Below are 13,469 nucleotides of genomic sequence, written 5' to 3' on the forward strand. Positions count from 1 at the left end.
AGATAAATAAAGCAATTTTTAAATAAAAGCGAAAGTAATCATTGAAAGAATTCTTTATGGGTAAAGTACTATGGGTATATTTTATATTAATATAATGGATAAAGCAGTAGCAATTAAAAACAAATATGTAATCTCTTTGTCGGATATGTTTGAGTATTTCTTACGGTGAAATTCAGTTTTATTCTCACAATGAGGAAAAATTTCTTCAACAGGCATGACAATAAATAATTCAATACATCTTATCTGAATCACAATATCTGAAATATGCTTACCCAGAATAATTGTCGCTCAGTTAAGAAATAGCTAACACGATGTTCCGTTATCTACGATTTCCGCCGGACGCACACGAATGTGCTCTGTATCCGTTACCCATTCTCTTTTTGCTTAAATTATTCGTCATCAGACACGTCATAGCTCTTATTCCGCAGACTTTGAATTTGAGAGAATACCAATTACTCCTTCCATTCTGGCATGCCTTATCATATGGGTCAAGAGTCCAGTTCAGAAGCAGGCTGGAAGAATATCTTACAAGAAAATCTTTATTCAAGATAGGAATCGATAGGAGAATGCTCGGCTAGAAGTAGATAACCATGAGATTTATAATCTAAAAACGTGAGTAAGTTCATCACAAACTGGGTTCGAAAAAACTTTGTTGCCAAAAAAAAATCTGATTTTCTGAAAAGCTTTTTATCGAAGTTTCGTTCCATTTTATTGTATCGCAAGCCATTTCTTGATCCTTTAGAAACTGGAATTCTAAACAAGTCATAACTTGCAAGATTCGAAAAAAATGTGTACAAATTTCCCGTTAATTGTTTTTCTAAGTCCAAGCTTTTAAGAAAAAGAAAATTTTAGACTCGTCAATCTCTCTGCACCAGCGCACCAAAGAGCCACTACTGCAACCCGCTTTGTTTTTGCGCTTTCATCGATGTCTACTATTTTGTTACGCCCTCCGATTTTATCATAAGCTTTGTTTAGAATGGTATAAATACAGAAATTATCCCAATCTCTAACTGTTTTGTTCTCCAAAACCAGCTGTTCTTTCCTCTATTCAAGTCCACTTACACCTGGTTGAGAGAACATCTTCCGACCCGCTGTAAATGAATCGTAGCACAAATGTGATTTTACAGCCCTCGAACTCATTTCTCCAACAAACAAGAAAAGAAAGAAATACAGCTAATACAGTTAATTCATGCCCCTGGGGGGGGGACCAAAATGTGGCTTATCGAAAATTAATCGAGTTTACCTCTCAAAAAGAAAGCGCAGATGTTATGTGTGTGCTGTGAAGTCATATTAATTCATAACTGGCGTTAAATCGCGCTTCTTGGCAACAGTTTCACAGTCGGCGGGATAATACGTAAATACCCCTCTCTCACAGCAATAAAAATAATAGCATTAAATAACAAAAACTCATAAGTTGGTCAAGCAGTGAGCTTCTTTCACAAAATGAAAGAACTAGAGTTTACAAATAGTTGCGGAAGGAACATGATCATTATCTTTCTATAAAAGCCGTCAAACAACATTAAAACTATTTAATAATTAATATGCACAAATAAGAACTCAAACCATTTATAACTCCATACATTACATCTATTATCCAGAAGTTTCGAACTCGTAAAGTTAAAATCTACCCCTTAAGTAGTCGAAGCAGCTTTCCATCTATTGATAGCGAGTTACTCATTTCATTCTGTGTTCCATGCTCTGTTATGCCTGTCCAATCTAGACATACGTATTCATGTAGAACCACAAAAAGCAAACATAAACTGCCTAGACAAATGATCTGCGGCGAAATGCTAATTCCCACTGGTAAATTAGAAACAATGCAATACACGAGGAACTCAAAGTTGCTCAATTAAGAACCCATTATTATCATCTTGCTTAAAAAAATTGATGAAAGACATGAAAGAATAAGCAATTCTGAAATTAAAATATATAGTACGACTGTAATGATCCTAACTAGAAAAAAAGGACAACAATGCCTTGTTTTTGTCCTATAATCACTGAAAAATAATGTATTGTTTTATGCGGACGGGTTCTTAATAGATTGAATGCGGAAGTCCGATAATAGGTTAATAAAATTTATTTTTATCAAAAGAAATATTTCACAACTCTAGAATTTCCTACAGAAATATTCGTACAAGTATCCACAGTATTACACAGTATAATCTGTCGATACGCTTCAATTTGCTAAGAACGTTAAACACAGCGCAATGCAGAGCGCATTTAAAAAGAAAAATTAACTCCGAGTTATCTCAATTCACGCGGAACTACGACTCCAACAGTAACTAAGCAACTGAGAATAGATGCTCTCTCTTAGACTTTAAAAAATTTTTCAACCGGCCGCCGAGATATTTCTAGTTCTTTCTGCCTCTCGAAATTACTGGAAAGCAATATGAGGTTAGAATTATGATTACAGCTAACATAGTGTTCAATTGCATTTATTCAATTTCAACACATATTACGGTGATACAGGGACTGGACCAAAATATCGCCAAATGGTCGCCGAATTAGTCGTCATTTGGCAATTTCTCCTCAAATTTGGCAACTCATTTTGTCACCAAATTTCGCGTGTCAGCTTGGCGATATCTCACCAAACTACCGAGATACCCATTTACTCATTGTTAAATGCACTTGTCCCTGCATAGTTTTCTCTTAAAATTTGTTTCGCGTTACTTTACACAGAAAAATACAACAATTTCACATATAACTGCACTAAAGTCATCTATGTATGTAAAAAATTCTGAACAGTATCTACGTATATCTGTTTACCGTATTTGTGCACGTTCTGTACTATTTGTGTATTTTGTGTGGTGTATAAGGATAACCATTTAATTGGTATTTTCTGTGAAGGAATAATCGCCAGCTTAACAGCTTTCTGCCCAAAAAAATTGTGACAAGGCTCCTGTTATTTTATTTATTTTCTGTTATTTTTATTTAGCACAAATTATATGTCCATAATTTAATTCTGTAAACAGGAGTGAACAATTGTGCTCGCTCAGGCACCACTTTGTTGAAGCGGAGATTAACGTAGAGATGATGATTGAATTCATTAATTAACTTTGCACTTCAGGAAAGGTATAATTTGTACTATAAAAATGAATAAATATAAATGGAATGAAACAGTATCAGTTTTATTCAATTTGTTTATTGGACTAATTTCATATCATCTATAGCTGAAAGCACATTTAGCTTTAGAATCAGTTAAATGAGACAAATGGACCCTATCACACCTTTCTCCATTATTTTAAAAATCAGGACTGAGATCGCTTGCTTAAATTCTCATCACAGCCTGCAAGTAAATGTCTGTCAAAGAGCATCTTATTTACTCTTGTTGATCTTCAAGTAAGAAAACCTTTACTCAAAGCTATATATAAATCCAAATGTAGAGAACATTTTCCTAGCTAATTTCTTCATACGGGGAAGTTTTCAGCAGACAAACATTTGTAAACGTCAACTTATCTCACAGCACCAGGTATTTCTTTCACAGTGTGATCTGAACTGCATGGTAATAAGTTCAAGCTGCAGCTTCTCAGGTGCTGTGTCAATATCAGCAGTGATGGGATAAGAAAGCAAATTGAATTTAGTCTCATTTTCTTAGCTAAAATTTTCTTGTAACCTTGTTTACTAAACTTTTCAGATGATCCCTAATCTTAGCAGAAAAACTTTCATACACTTTCTGTTTTCCTCATAAAAGGAACTGACAAAAATTGCCTTCATATGCTTGCCTTGCAAAAAGACCTAATTTTTCTTTGAATGATTTTACATGCTTTCACATGTCATGTGCAAATAATCTCTTTCCCTGCAATGTCACATTCAGTTCATATTCAGTTTCTTAAATAAATCATCTGCAAACGTCATCTCACATTTCTACTCCTCACATCCTACTTTTGTAATAAAATGAGATATCCCCTTCGCGTTCAGAAAAGAGGATTTAATTATGCAGTACTCAGACTCTTTTTATCTCTTTGCCCAGGCTCATCTACCTCACTGTATTCTGCCTCCACATCCTCAGAAAACGATTTGAACTGCCGATAGTGAAGTGTCCTTGCTTTTATTATGTTCACACCACATTAACAATGGGATCTCCCACATGCTTTAAGTCCAGTGTAGCTTTACAAAGACTCTTTGGATGGAAAATGCCATGAAAAGTCAAGATATCACTGTCTGTATCATGTGCTTGTAACTTATTTTTTAAAAGCTTAGCCAAACTTACATTCTGTGGGGAATTTTTTTAAATATAGTAGACAATCTGTTTTGGTTACTAAACATAAGGGTGTAAGATCTCTTCTCGATTGCAGCAGTTACAGGACTTCTGCAAAATACTTTAATATCTGTGCGGTTATAAAAACAGGATGCCTCCTTGAGAACATCAAACCTCTGCTGTTATACTGACCCTGTTCTCAATTATTAAAGAATAGGTAGTGGGTCCGTGGTACTCTCCAGATGAATAAACCTCAAGAATCACTCTCGTTAGGGTCAATCGGGACTCATCTGTAAAGAGAAATCTTCCCCATTAGTGCTTGATCTAGAATTTGTTTTCTCTGCGCGATGACGGCTCTTTTGTGAACAGAAATGAGCTGGTCGCAAAAAGCAAATCTTTTTGTTCTTTCTTACTGTTTCAGGACTTCTTTTCAGGACTGCAGTTGGCCTCAATTTATTTTTATGGAAGGCAAAGCTCTTTCACATAGGTGGTGGATGAACTTTCTGAAAAGAAAGAGTATTAATCAGATGGATTGGCAAGCCAGATTTCCAAACCTAAACCCTATACATCATGTCATCGTACATGAGATGCTTTTGGGAATACTCAATCTCGGATGCAAATGCAACCCTTGATAGAGGGGACTGTACCCCAATTAACCTGCTATTCTGTTCTACCTTGCAACCTGTTTCATTTCTTCTTTCATTTCTCGATTCAGGTTAATCTTCCACTTTGGAAGATTCAGCTGTTCTTTACCTTTATGCATTTTAAAAATAAATAAATATATAAATAAGAGCCAGTTTCAAGAAATTGCTTAAAAGTGGTAATCTCCTGCCTGTTCTTTAGGATGGTCCTGAAATAGAAGGTAGCATTGGTAATACACAGAGCCGCCATTAGATTTATATCAACTTGAATCTAATGTTACGGCTTGTTATAATCTGGACCTCTGCCTGGATCTTAGTGGCTACAATCGTTAGTGGCTACAATAGATATGAATACTTAGTAGTCTTTTCCAGACTTCTAGAAGTATGTTCAGATTCCTACTCAATGTAACTATGCAGCACTTTTGTAGTGTTCCTCCTTTTCATTCTACTAAACTAAGTGTTGAAGAACCTAGTGAACAACAGCTAAGCGAATAATCGCTTAAATACAAGAACATAAACGTAAACTCAAGAAGGGTTAATTGCTCCAAATAAAGATATACAGTCGTCTCCTTTCTCAGGACGTATACAACAAAGCCTCTGCTTAAGCTTAGCTTAAAATGTAAGAAATAAGAACTAACTAATAATTAACTAAAGAGATTTAGCCGAAGCTAACACAATTCTAACTTTGGCTCGTAATATTAAACTAGCCAGCGAAGCTATCAAAACTCACGTAATACGGCCCAGCGTAGTAACACTTAGAGATTCGTAGTAAAAAGGCAAACGTGCGCTATTCAGGAATCCTATTTTTCTCTCTCGAAGTCAGTGGAACTTTTATTTAAATACTTTTTACTTCTCATTTGCAATTAACGCGATCCTAAAAACTCATTCTTGTAAGGAATTATAGGCTGAAGCTAGAAGAGATAAGAAAGGATCGGGCTCATAAGCATTTCCTATACTATTAACGTGCCACAAATCAGAAAATAAAAGAAATTTAGTTCTTTGTTTCATGTACTAGTAATTTGATGATATTCACCTGAAATTCGTAAAGGTAGACTGAGTTCGTCATGCAAGACGTTCGTTACATGAGATATTCGTGGTGCGAAATACTGCTATGTATTTCTTTATCCAGTTTTCTTTATAGGTCAACAAATGATTATAAATCTCATAAAAGATTAAATTTAAAAATTGATTATTGAAGATAAGGTTTTTCGATCCTCACTGATCTCGGATTCTTTTCAGCTTAATCATTAATTTAAAAGGCAGAAATGCATCATTTATGAGGAATTCTAATCGCGTATGAGAGTTCTTATCATTTCATGCCCATACGTGAAATGTAGACATAAATATTTAGTTTCAAATTCTGACCTATTCATTTCTGGAATTTGAAAGCTCCAACTTTTGAAATAAAATTCCCAAGCTAGGATCAGAGTTCATATTTCTAGACGGTATTAATTTTTTTTTCAAATATACAGATTGTTTTATCTGATTTATTGTTCAAGAAGAAAGAAAAATACCTTCTTCAATAGCAGAATTAAAGTTTAAGAAAAGAAAAAAGGTTTAAAAATATTTATCTAAAAGCGAAATATTAAATGTAAATTCCACTTCCGAAATTGCAGTTTTTAAGATAATAATCTTTCTCATTTTTACTTCCTTGTACGAAGTAAAATGGAAGTATAGTAATCGCGAAAAGTTTCAGGCATCATATTCCAACGCAAATATCCATTTTCACCGCTATCAAATGCAATTTAACCATGTTTTTGCGTGACATCTGTACGTAAGGACAGGATAAAGGATTCTTTTCCCCACAAAAAATTGTAAAACTAGTTTAAAATGAATTTTGAAGAGAAATTTTCGTGGCGTCTGTGCGTACGTACGTACGTATGTTTCTCGCATAACTCAAAAACGAGTAGCCTCAGAAAGTTGAAATTTTGTATATAGGACAGCTATAACATGTAGATGTGCACCTCTTATTTTGGTTGCAATCGGCCGCACCAAACGTATATAAATATATGTATATATATATATATATATATATATATATATCCATTCTGTTACTTGGCTCAGTGATCTCAGTTTCTTTATTCTTATACTTGATACTATTATTTCTTGTAATACTATTATTACAAGAAATAATATTTAATATACACTTATACTATTATTTCTTGTAAATTGTGCATTTTTTTGCTTTAAAAATTATTGAATTATGTTGTTCTGATCTTCCGGTTAAGGTTTTTATGCCTTTAGTGAATCTGTATGCAATATTTTTAGAATTATCAACAATTTAAAAGATCTTTAAGTACCGCTAGGCCTAATAATTTTTTCCACGGCGGCCATTGCTTGTTTACATTTGAAACAGCAGAATAGTATATTTGTTGCCAATCTAGAGAAAGCAAGCTTCGCAATAACAAAGATAACGCCTTCTTTTATTATTGCGAATTAAATCATGCTTAATCCATTCTGGAATTTATTCGAGGAAATAAGTGTTTAAGATTTACTTTATAATTTTCAATACAGACATCTTGAGTTTTAATGCATTTTTGCCTTGTCGCGAAGTGAGAACTGAATTAATTGAATGAGAAATTCTGAATCGTCTGTGAAAAACTGTTTCTTTTTTGTTGTTGTTGTTGTTCTTTGCTTAATTTCTTTTATACATTGGTTTAGATTTATTATAGTATTTGAATAGAACATGTGGCAACGATTAGATAATTCTTAAGATGATATAAAATTTGTGCATTCATGTCGTTCATTTAAAAAATGAACGACATGAATTCTGAGTTAAAATACCAATACGCCGTTCGAATTCTGAGTTATAATAATAGTATACGTTGGTCATAATAATCTTCAAATTTTTATAATTTGGTCATTGTCATTCACGATCGCTTTTTGGATTACTGGACTTGCTGTTCGTGATTGCTAATACTGAAAGGAGGCCTGGCGGTTTGGATTCTTCTGGGTGGTAAGTTTTTCTTTGATATTCGGAATGTCGGCACCGAACTTGAGTTAGGGCTAGGCTACTAATTTCAAAGAAGTTATGGAGAACGCTCTACCTGTTATTGATGATTCATTTACCGAAAGCACTTTTAATCGGTTAAGTAATAGCGGTAATGTTGATCAAGTTATCGCTTTTAAGCAAATACTTGAAAATGAGCACTCTAAATTGATGTCACAACCTGAAAAGGATGATAAAACTAATGATAGGATTAAATTTCTTGAAAATATTTTACTAAAAATAAATACACAGATAGCGAAAGAAAAAATGGAAAAGTTATACGAAACGCTAAATCCTGATGATCAAATGGAGCAAGATAGTGAAAGCGCAATTGATTTTGTCGAACCCAAAAAAACTGCAGAGCATATTCCTCCAATTGTACTTGATGATTTTAACCCCAACTGGGACAAACTTAAAGAAGAGATAGAGGCTTTAGGCATCAAAGTCAAAGGTAAGCTAACTGGAGACACTCTCAAGATTAAAGTTTTTGACTTCGAAGACTACAGAGTAGTCACTAAAATGTTAAAGGATAGGGGCATCCCCTTTCACACATTTCAAATTCAATCGCGAAAGCCTATAAAGGCACTTATAAGAAAACTCCCACGAAATACTAATAGTGAATTAGTTATAAAAGAAATCAAGGATCAAGGAATTCCTATTGAAAAAATAAGGCAGCTTAAAAGCTTTAAAGATGGTAGCATGACCCCTCTCCCGCTCTTTGTTGCTGAATGTAAGAGGAATGTAGCAGGTAAAAAGATCTATGAAATCAAGACCCTAAGAGGACTAGATGTTCGCATAGAAACGTATAAATCGCGACCACCTGTGCAGTGCCATAAGTGTCAGCGCTATGGACACATACGGCCCCTGAGTCATTACAAAGCGCGCTGTCTGAAATGTGCCGAATATCATGAAACTCATACTTGTAAGCTAACTAGAGAGCAAAAACCAGCTATCTGCGCCCTTTGCGGGTGTCCCCATGTCTCATCGTATAAAGGTTGCTCGCAGCACCCTGAAAACATTCAAAAAAAGCGTAGAAAATCATAAGAAACTAAAAGCAGCTAAAGCAAGAAAATTTGAACTAAAGGATGATGAATTTCCTGCTCTTCCTAATGCTAACCCTAAAGTTAAGCCTTCGGCTTGGGAAAAACCTACTGAAGACCCACCCACCTTTTTTGATTGTTTCAAAACACATGTGAAAAAGGCGAAAGAATTATTCGATGAATTTAAAAATGCTAAAAATATATTAGCAAAACTTGAAGCTAGCATGAAAGCCTTCGAATACTTTACTATAATCCTGATTATGAATTTTAGATCAAATCAAAGTATCAATACTGTGATTGCAGCCAAACCGGCTTTTTGAAAGTTTGCTATTTCAATGCTAGAGGCATTAAAAATCAACTCGACGAAATCGGAGATTTTTTAGATAAAAATCAGATTGACATAATGCTAATTAACGAGACCCACCTTAAAGCGAATGACAAAATTAAACTTCCAGGCTTCTCTATTGCCAGAAATGACAGAACGCATAACAGAGGTAGAGGAAACGCGATTTTTATCAAAAATCATATAAAACACTCTGTTATTCACCTCCCTGCAGCTAGCCTTATTGAAAATACTACCATGCTTGTTTATAGTACTACGAATGAAGTGTATCTGTTCATTGCTGTATATCTCCCTCCGAATAGAATTCTCCTAAATTCCGATCTTGACATACTTTCTTCTACAAATTATCCCACTATAATTACGGCAGATTTAAACTCAAAATACCGTAGTTGGAATACTATAACGGACAATGCAACTAGCCGGATTCTGAACAACTATCTGCTAAGTAATGATATTAGGCTTGTTGCTCCTCACACTCCTACCCGCCTGCATCATAACGGCACAGGTGAAATTCTGGATATTGCGCTACTCAAAAATATAAGTACTACTCCTCTGCTGTAAGTTCATGAAGATTTGATGTCTGACCATTTCCAGATAAGCTTTGATTTTTAGGGGATTTACCCGCTCCTAAAGAAAATTTCTTACAAAGTTAACTGGAGCAAATTCACTGACCAACTTAAAGACTATCCCTGTAATTGTAGTTTTAATCACTGTGGTGATATTGAAAATCAAGTCTACTTACTTACGCATAAAATGCAAATTGCTATTAAGAATGCCTCCTCTCCTAGAAATTCTGTAAATCATCTTGCACTCCCGACTAGAATAAAAGAGTTAATTAAAAGAAGAAATCGAGTCAGAAAACAATGGCAGTTATCCCAAAATCCTCAAGACAGAAGAACACTTAAATTACCTAAATAGGAAAATTAAAAACGATATCCATGAATTCCGCTCTGATAAATGAGATTTCTTACTTGAAAATATGGATTTACAACCGAACTCAGTCTGGAGGATTGCCCGGTCTCTAAGAACAAGCAGGACCAATTTCGTCTCTCCTGTTAATCACCTGGGTGTCACGCATCACTCAGAAGCTGAGATTGCAAACTTAATGGCTGAAGAGCTAGGAAATGTTTTCAAATCCCACCCTGAAGAAAACACTGAGCTTGAAGAAGAAATTCAGTGCTCGGTTCAATCTCTGAAAGACAGCACCCCCTTTAATTTTATTGAACTCACCTCTCCCAGAGAATTAAGGCAAATTATTAAACAACTTAAAGTCCGAAAAGCAAAAGGCTTTGATGAAATTAGTAACGATGCTCTCAAAGCTCTTCCTAGAAAATGCATTGTTCTGCTTACAAAAATTTTTAATGCTTGCATAAAACTGAGATATTTTCCGCAACAATGGAATATAATTATCACCACCCCCAAACCGGGAAAAGATCCTAAATTGGTTACCAGCTACCGTCCTATTAGCCTACTCCCTGCTTTGGGGAAAGTTTTCGAAAGAATTCTCAAAATTAGACTGACAAATCACCTTGAAAGGTTGATCTCATCGATAGCTCACAATTCGGCTTTAGAAGTGGACATTCAACCACTTATCAAGTTCTGAACCTTGTTGAATATATTGCAAATAATTTTCAGAAAAAGAAAGCAGTCGCTGCGTGCTTCCTCGATTTCGAAAAAGCTTTCGATTGAGTGTGGCACGCAGGACTAATCCACAAACTTAGCAACTTTCTGCTTCCAGTCGGTTTCATCCAGCTCCTTATTTCATATCTTAAACGCAGGACTTTTCAAGTCAAGTGTGGAGATGCTATTTCTCGCAAGAAAATAATTTATAGTGGAGTCCCACAGGGAGCGGTTCTCGCCCCCTGTCTTTTCAACATCTATATTAACCACTTGCACAGCCCTTTTGACTGTAAAATTTGGAAATATGCAGACGACACGGTCGTCCTCACGGATTCACTTAGCCCATTTCTCGCCATGGATAAATTGCAGTTAAAAGTTAACATCGTTAATAAATCGTGTGAGGATTGGAAGATAAATTTAAACTCAAGTAAATGTTGTGTTGTTCTTTTTAGACAATACAGAAAATGTGTAATTATAAATAATAAGATCAAAATTAAGAATGAAGTTGTTCCGCGTGAAAGCTCTTACAAATATTTAGGAGTTATTGATAACCGACTCACTTTCGCCTATCATGTGAAAGCAGTGCAGATAAAACAAATGCGGCTTTTTGTGCACTTTGCAGCCTAATAGGCAAGAACTCTAAATTATCACTCAAAATCAAAAGAACTCTATATATCACCTTAATAAGGCCTATCATGCTTTATGCCGTGCCGGCTTGGGCAACCGCCAATAAAACAGAGCGTGCTAAACTTTATATTCTCCAGAATAAAATTCTACGTTCCATAGTGAAAGCTCCCTGGTATGTGAGAAATGCGGATATTCAGCACGACCTTAGCGTACAAGCCATGCACGAACAGATATTAATCTCGTCTCATAATTTCTTCGAAAGTTTAAGTAAATCAGGATACGCCTTCTTCCGAAGTTTGTGTGACTACGATCCTACAATTGAAAGCGTGGTAAAAAGACCCCGCACAATACACCATAACGCATCTTGGTAACTGTAAATATGTAAATAGTTCATTTTTCTTCGTATATAATCAAGTATTTTGTATTCATGACTGTAAACCTCGACTGACTGACTGATAGCTTATATCCAGAATACCACTGAGATCAGTAGTTTATCTGGCTCAATCAAATTTATGCCGGATGAGCACAATAACATAGAACTATCTTCACATAATGTCCGCAGTAAGGAGGAGAAAGACGGATAAAGAATAGGAAGACCAGCAACGCAAGAGCTCACTAGCAAGTAACCGGCCCGGTAAGGGCGTGACTAAGTGGGAGTCATAAAATGAGTGTAGAATATGAATAAAACTAGTGAATTTAAGAAATAAACAGTACAATAAATGAGTAAGATACAAAATTAAGAATGCTAATAAACACATTGGGTACATTATTTACAGGTGGGCACTAGGTGGGAAAGTTCGGGTCCTGATAAGGTGGGCCGCAAGTGGGCGCAGTTTGACGTCCTCATTCAATATTTCGTAGGTAAAGATATCAAAATTTCTCATATGGTCACAGTTCAGAGCTTTCGTGAAGAATTTCCTGTTGATCTTATTCAGGTGCTCTTCTAGAGTGTCCAGTTTTAAGTCACAGTGCAGTGTAGCATTGCTCACAAAAAAGTGAGCATGGGTGATAAGCCTTAAGACTTTGTTTTGCATGATTTGAAGTCTTTTTATATCCTCTTTGGTAGCCGTGCACCAGGCCGGCGACGTCTGGCCTAATTGCCGTGATATAATCTAACCTCTTTTTCCTGAGGTCTAAGCTAGAATAATTACCCAATATAGGGATGAGACTATTTACAACAGTGAAAATTTTTCTTCTGACCTCTGTTATATGATCTCCCCATTTTAATCTTTCATTTAGCATTACTCCTAAATATTTCGCCTTACTAACTCTAGGAATCTCTTCAGAGAATAAGAAGAGCTTGCTATTAATAGTCAACTGTGTATTTTTCCTCCTTATCAATAATAATTGCGACTTGCTGGCATTAATAGCAATTCTCCAAGTTGTACACCACTTTTCTACCACTGGTAGAAGCTCCTGTAATTTCTTGATTGCATGGTGTGCGTTTGCGGACTTTACGGCTAATGCCGTATCGTCCGCATAGCACCCAAGAAAGTAATTTCTGCCAAAGTAAGCCCTAGGGAAGTCATGAACATAAAATAAATACAGGACGGGCCCTAAAATGGACCCTGTGGGCTGTAAACCTTATGTTTAATTCCAAGATTTGAAGTGGAAATAGTGCTACATTTTTCGTTGACACGCCCACATGGCCGTATCTGCGAATAAAGTTTTAACGTGTCTTCATGTGATGTAACTTCTGAGTGATTGCAAATTCTACAAAATTTTATGAACTTTGTGTTTTTGACCAAAGACGATTGTGTGTGAATGCAAATTCTACTAATTTTCATGCACTTTGTGTTTTTGACCAAAGTCTGATTGAACTTTGACGTTTCGGTGCATGTTAAGGACATTACTGATTAATTGAACGCAGACTTAAACTGTTTTCCGATATTGTGACAAAGTGCTCTCAGTTCAGAATGCTTCTCCTTAAATAACTCCCAATTAATATCTAGCAGAGACTGAATGCGACCATTTGTAAAAGATTGCTTTACAATTTAAAATCTGTAGAAAC

The 13,469-nt window shown here is 35.4% G+C and overlaps 1 protein-coding gene across 7 annotated transcripts in view; it reads right to left on the minus strand.

Moving 5' to 3' along the window:
- Positions 1-13,469, minus strand: part of LOC118203504 (dietary and metabolic glutamate transporter-like) — a 205,500-nt gene that overhangs the window by 159,346 nt on the left and 32,685 nt on the right. For 3 of the 7 annotated variants that reach the window (XM_085815061.1, XM_085815065.1, XM_085815057.1), the window contains exon 1: positions 273-427. The exons of 2 other annotated variants lie outside the window; for them this stretch is intronic. The gene's annotated coding sequence lies outside the window, so the exon portion shown is untranslated. Of the gene's footprint in view, positions 1-272; positions 428-13,469 lie in introns of those variants that run through there. 2 more of the 7 variants (XM_085815063.1, XM_085815059.1) reach the window with 1 other exon arrangement.

Source organism: Stegodyphus dumicola, chromosome 4 (genome assembly GCF_044657685.1).
Source record: "Stegodyphus dumicola isolate Sdum_Otavi_A_Nest chromosome 4, ASM4465768v1".
In the NCBI taxonomy this organism is placed as follows: domain Eukaryota; kingdom Metazoa; phylum Arthropoda; class Arachnida; order Araneae; family Eresidae; genus Stegodyphus; species Stegodyphus dumicola.